General features: G+C 46.4%; 2 long non-coding RNA genes across 2 annotated transcripts in view; one reads left to right on the top strand and one right to left on the bottom strand.

Moving 5' to 3' along the window:
- LOC109296803 overlaps positions 1-6,402 on the bottom strand; it is a 51,280-nt gene that overhangs the window by 31,855 nt on the left and 13,023 nt on the right. The gene's annotated exons all lie outside the window — the stretch shown is intronic.
- LOC109296805 overlaps positions 1,666-6,402 on the top strand; it is a 17,850-nt gene continuing 13,113 nt past the window's right edge. The window contains exons 1-2 of the long non-coding RNA XR_002097063.1: positions 1,666-1,677; positions 2,940-2,942. This is a non-coding gene — a long non-coding RNA (uncharacterized LOC109296805). The remainder of the gene's footprint in view (positions 1,678-2,939; positions 2,943-6,402) is intronic.

Genomic DNA, 6,402 nt, shown 5'->3' with positions numbered 1-6,402 from the left:
AATGATGACTCCAAGATCCTTTTCTGCCTTTGTGCTGACAAGAGGGGAGTTCCCTAACCTGTAGGTATGGTGCCGGTTGTTCCTCCCCAGGTGCATCACCTTGCACTTGTCTGTGTTGAAACCCATCCTATTCTCATCCGCCCACCCTTGTAACTTTTCTAGGTCAGATTGTAGCCTGTTGCTTCCTTCTAGTGTGCCCACGTCCCCCCACATCTTAGTGTCATCAGTGGATTTGAACAGGGTGCTTTTTACCCCGTCGTCCAAATCACTGATGAAGATGTTGAACAGTGCGGGCCTGAGGATCAAGCCCTGTGGAACCCCACTGCCCACGTCCTTCCAGGTTGAGAAGGACCCATCCACTACCACCCTCTGGGTGCGGCCCTCCAGCCAGTTGGTGACCCATTTGACTGTGTGGGTGTCTACGCCACAGCCCCCCATTTTTATTTAGATTTTCTTACTGTGTCCTTAATGAAACTAAAGAGAATATACTGTGTATGTGTGTGTTTGTGTGTAAAATGAAGTTTTTGCATTTGTTTTTTATTACTGAATTACATACAATAGTTGCATGCACTGTGGGCCAAAAATTTCTACTCTATTAAATGTGTGTAATTCCACTTACTGAAGAGGGGGTTATTTAGCCTATCCTTTCAACTTAGAAGGGCTTAGCATGATATTAGACTAAGCAATGAGAGTCAACAGGAAATAGAGGATTTGGATCTGAATAGTAAAATTAGTATTGAAGCATGTCATTTGCACAATGGCAATTCTTGGCTTTTGTGCTAAAATGTGAATTTATTATGAAAACATCCCCAATTTAGGGAATGTGTGGTGGGTTTGAAAGGGCTCTGAGCTTTCTGCTTGAATGACACCATTGAGACTGGAGGGCAGATGAAAATTTTAATCACTTCCAGTCATCTGCTTTGTATGGTTCAACAGGAACTGAATAGGTTACAGAGCAGTACAGCAAGAAACATCAACATGTGAGGCATTTTGAAATGCTGGTATATGATGCTGGTTGAATCTAAGTATTACTTTACTAAATATGTGGTTGTGATCTTATTGGTATTTATGTTCTGCAGCAATGACTCAGTCCACCCGTTGAAAAAGTAACTGGTGCAAAATTTTGTTATCTAGAAGACTGTGTTTTTTGGTTTTGCTGCAGAAGCAAACAGAACAAATACAGAGGCTTTTCATATTGCAGTAACTTCTAGGCTGCACATACTGTAATAGTGTTTACACTCCGAGGGCACATCCAGACAAATGCAGCCATGTGATATGTGGTGCCACCAACATGTCTGCAGTGCCACATACCACCTGCACAGTCAGGTGTTCTCCATGCTGCAAGGGCGTGCTGCCCATGCATGCACTACTCTGTTTTTTTTCCCCATGGGTTATTTTGACCCCTGGATATCCGGGCTGTCCCAAGCCAGCTCTGGCCAGCAGGATCATTGTTATTGCAGCCCTGGGAGGCCCCTGGGACCCCAGGTAAGGCAGCAGGGGCCAGCACAGTGCTGGCCCAACCCTCCCCTACAACCCCCAAGGTAACTTGCTGCACGCCAAAGCTCATGTGGCACAGGTGTTCCCCAGGGACAAGTAGTTGCGGTGCAAGCTGCACTGCTGCTACTTGTCCCCAGGTAACCAAACGTCTGTGCTTGTCTGGACATGGCCCAAGGGCACGTCTACATGAGACGTTTACTGCAGAGTAGATTAAATAGCTCCACAGTAAATGTTTTGCATCTACACATGCGGCCTTGTTTAGGTTGCAGGAAATGAATTAACTCTGCAGCAGGATAGTACTTATAAATACAAATACTATCCTGCTTCAAAGTTTTTTACTCTGCAGCATCTTATGTGTAGACACTGACATGGCTGGCTTGGGCACAAAGGTGCTTCAGTACGGGGGCTGCCTGCCAGCTAGCCCCGCACTTGAGTGCCCCAGCCATTCCCTTTGTAGCACATTGAGCTGGGGGGGAGTAGCCCCAGGCTGTCAGGCTAGCCCCTGGGCCCCCTTCCAGTGGGGCTGCTCTGAACCGGCTCAACATGTTGCAGTCCCAGGCACATATGTAAATGTGGTGCCTGGGAGCAGTAAGCTCCAGCATGATAAGCACTAGAGTTTATTGCTTTGCCTTAATAGTACCTGTAGATGTGCCCCAATAGTGTTACTCCAGAGTAATCAGTAGGATTACAACCTATTGATTACACTGGAGTTACTTAGTAGGTGCATCTACACATGCCCCCATGGCACAGTTGTTACTGCGCCGTCATTTAGTACTTGCTTTAGAAAGTACTAATTGATGGCACAGTAATAGCTGTTACTGCACCATCCTGGTAGCGCACGGTTATTTTTAGCAGCCATGTCACCACAGTGACGCACTATAGTGAGGTAGCTTGTTGCTATAGTGATGTAGTGTTGGCACCATGGTTTGTGCCTGCCGATGCTGTGTCACCGTAGCGCATCATTATGGTGACGTAGCATCACATGTAAACGCACCCAGCGTGAGTGAGCATAGAATCAAATCTGATAAAGCTAGGGTATGAGACACAGACATAGAATACTACGGTATGTTAACAATCTCAAAAGGGGCTGTGTCTGGGATGGAAAAAAAGTATTTAATCACATCAATAATGATGATTATGTGAATGCTGTGTAGACATCAAAATGAGGGATTTTCTGTTCAAAGTACTTTTAAATATGCAGAAAGCAAATGAGATGCCCCTTTAAGGATGAAAGAAGTAACCTGGGGCTAAATTGTGCCTGTCTTTCGCAGAGATGCATGGTGCAGGTGAAAGAACAGAGAAGCCTCTCCCTTGCTTTCTACTCCTCCGGGGATGCATGTACCTAGCTCTCTTCAGTCTGGCCACAGAGCAGGATTAGGCAGAAGAGAAGTAAGCTTCAGCTCACATAGCAGCAAGCCAGCTGCCCCTCTGTGCTTGGGGAGAAGGTGAAATGACCTTCTGATGGTCCCACTGTGGCAAATGGTTCTGCTCCCCTCTGACTACAGCTTTGCCTTAGAGATCTTATGTAGTGCTATGTGAGAGACCTGATCTAGTGCTGAGCACTGTTCTGGCACCCCTATTGTAGCTTTCTCCGTGAGTAATGCCACTGAAACTATAGAGCAGGGCCATCCAACTTGTGGCCCATATGCTGCTTGCAGCCCCTGAAGGGTTAATCTGTAGCCTGTGGGCTCCTGTCCAGCTGCCACTCTTCCCCTCCTGCTGTTGCTCCTGTGGCAGCAGCCAGGTTCTTCAGGCTCCTCTACCCTCCTCCAGCCTCTACTTCTTCCCCACTCCTGGGGTTCCCATGCTGTGCATGTGGGGAAGAGGGGCAGGCTGCCCATGCTGCATGCAAGGAAGGGAGGAACCAGGCTCCCTCACTGCAGGTGCAGGTGGGCTTGTGTGCCTGGGAGCTGAGGGGAGTTTTGTATGTGTGATGGGAGGGGAGGCTGCCTATGCTGCAGGGGGAGGGCCAGGAAGTGGGGAGAGCTAGGATGCCTGCACTGTGCACGTGGCTGGAGGGTGAGGGTGTTAGGCTGCCCGCAGGGCATTGGAAAAACCTGGGGCTGGAGGCTGCTGTCCATGATATGAACAGCTCCTGGTTCTCAGGCCTGTGCCTCTGGTGGCCCCCAGGACTGCAGCCTGCACATATGTGGCTCCCAGCTGCCAGGAAGTGGGACAGCCCTGCCAGCAACATGAGAGAAGTTAATGAAGAGTGAAAATGGAAAACAGTGTCTGCTGGCTGCCACACTTATCCCCCTATCCATGCACAACTGGTGGCTGAAGAATACTTCCCAGTCTTTTAACTAGTCCTGTTTTAAAAGACTCAAGCAATGAAGCTTCAACCAATTCCCTCATGGCACTGTTTCATAATGTATTAGATCTTGCCCTTAAGGAATTTTTGCTGATATTCTGACTAAATCCACCATTTTATCTTTTGATTTCCCTACTCCCTGGGAACACTGAAAACAGTATTTCTTAAAAATGAAATACAAGTAATAAATAATATTAATCAAATAGCAGGCAGTAAAATTAATAATAAAATCTCATAGACTGTACTGAAAGGAAAACTTTGCTTTACTGAGTTTCATAGAAATATGGTAGGTTATTGATTTATATAACTTTATATTACTTAAAAATTATAAATGTAAGCCAGAATTTCCCATAGGGAAAGAGTTCTCTGCTCTTTGTTGGTGGAAAGCAAAAAGCTCTGCAATAGAGAGCTTCATTTTCACGGGCTGCTTATCCACAGTTCCTCTGGTAATAGTTGGGAGGTTACCATAACAAGGTGTACACTTGGGTTTTGGGGAAAGTGAGTTCCTAGTAAGGGCTGAGAGAAGGTCAAGTGATGTGAACTTACTCAAGTAGCCATGAGTGGGAGATATTACTGAGGACAGCAACAGATCTTACTACACATGAATGAGAGAGGCTACCTAACAAATGAACAAAGCAGAACTAGAAACTAGGTTGGGTGATGATGCCTTCAGGAAGAATCAGTCTAGCACCTACAAAGAGATGTTTGGACTGCTTCTATTTGCCCAGTGGTGTGGTCACTAGCAAGACATTCTCACTGGTAGGTGTGAAAGGAGTAACCTGGCTACTACTGAAGTGTTCCTGGAAAAAGATTATATGTTTGTATATATATCCTGTTGCTACATTTCTCCAAGTTGATGACTGTGTTCCTTTTCCCTTAAATAACAAATTCTTTGTTTGCACACAGTCTCAGGTTTTCCCAAATAGGAAATTTCTGGTGGTTGAGACGGTGCAGTTAGTTTTCTTATGTTTCTGGATAGGTGCTCAAGCAGATTTAGTGATCTGTCAAGAGGGAACCTAGATTTATTCAACTTGGTCTTTCTTGCTGTAATTAACCACTTGGCAGAAGGGTTACATTTTGGGACTCATCTGAGGTTAGTGCTCCTTGCAAGCACAGTGTGAGCCATTCATGCATTGTGAGAAGCAACATATTTTTGTTGTATATATATCACTTGCATAATAGTAGTATATATGCTAAAGGACAGATGCAAGAGGTCCCAAGAGCTCTAGGTTGGCAACAAGGATATCTGAAGCATTCAATGAATGCTCAGTTAAGATCAGCTTGCGGGCAGCCACAGGTGTAGGGCACAGGGACACATATTGAGGAGGGAAGATGAGCCCTATGGGGACTAAACCCTGTCAGAATTAGTAATGAAGAGAGGCAGCTTACACTAGAAGGTGGCCTTTGAAAACAAGTGCTCATCCTCTAGTTCAAAAGCTCAATTGTTAGAGAAAATCTTAGCCTTAATGTAACCCTTTTGCCAGGCACCAGTTGGCAGCAGCAAGGATTGGGTTCAATTTTGGGGTCTAAATATATTTTACCTTGGCTTAAGCCCCCATCCAGACCACCTGGGAAACACTAAATAAATTACTAAGGTGTCCCACATTAACACCCCCTCCCCTCCTTGCAAGCAGTGTGAACACAGAGAACAAATTTATTACAAATTTAAGACAAAGGCAAAGAAAACAAAGGAAACACTAAATACAATTTAAAACACTGCCAACTACATAGTTCATAGATTGCACCCTTTTGAGGAGGCTTCACCCATGCTGAGGCAGTCTAGGACCTGCTGAGGCAGTCTAGGACACAAAAGTCAGTTCCAGGAGCTTGCACCCTTCTACATGCCCTTCAGTAATGGGCTGGAGAGGGGGTTTCACTGGGGAGTCCTCTACACTGCTCCTTGGGTTCACTGGGCTGCGGGAAGCTGCTAGAGAAAGTGGGTCTTTCTGGATTGCAAGGGGCCCCTCATTGCTCTGCGTGATGCTGTAGAGCAATTCCCACTTCCACATTTCATAGATTTCATAGATTTCGTAGGCATTAGGGCTGGAAGAGACCTCGGAAGATCATCAATGGGAAGCTGGGTGACAGTGACCATGAGCCGATCACCTTCACCATCCGCCATAAATCTGGCAAGTCAGTTAGCAACACGGAAGTCCTTGACTTCAGGGAAGCTGACTTTGACAAGCTCAGGAGGCTTGCCAGTGAGGCCCTAAGGGATCACGACCCCAGGGGGAGGGGAGTCCAAGAAGAGTGGTTGCTCCTCAAGGTAGCGATCCTCAACACACAAGCTATTTCTATTCCATCACGGGTGAAAGGCAGGAAGAGGGCACAGCAGCCCCACTGGCTCTCCAGGGATCTAGCAGACCTCCTGAGGCTAAAAAGAAAGGCCTACAAAGGATGGAGGATGGGATTCACCTCCAAGGAGGAATATTCTGCACTGGTCTAATCCTGCAGGGAGCAAACCAGGAAAGCCAAGGCTGCAGCTGAACTCCAACTATCTTCAAGCATCAAGGAGAATAAAGTCCTTTTTCAGATATGTGGGGAGCAGGGGGAAAAGCAAGGATGACATTGGACCCCTGCTGAACCCGATGGGG

This window comes from Gavialis gangeticus, unplaced genomic scaffold (assembly GCF_001723915.1).
Source record: "Gavialis gangeticus isolate Ggan-Ray unplaced genomic scaffold, GavGan_comp1, whole genome shotgun sequence".
Taxonomy (NCBI): domain Eukaryota; kingdom Metazoa; phylum Chordata; order Crocodylia; family Gavialidae; genus Gavialis; species Gavialis gangeticus.
This window is presented reverse-complemented; position numbering and strand designations above follow the sequence as displayed.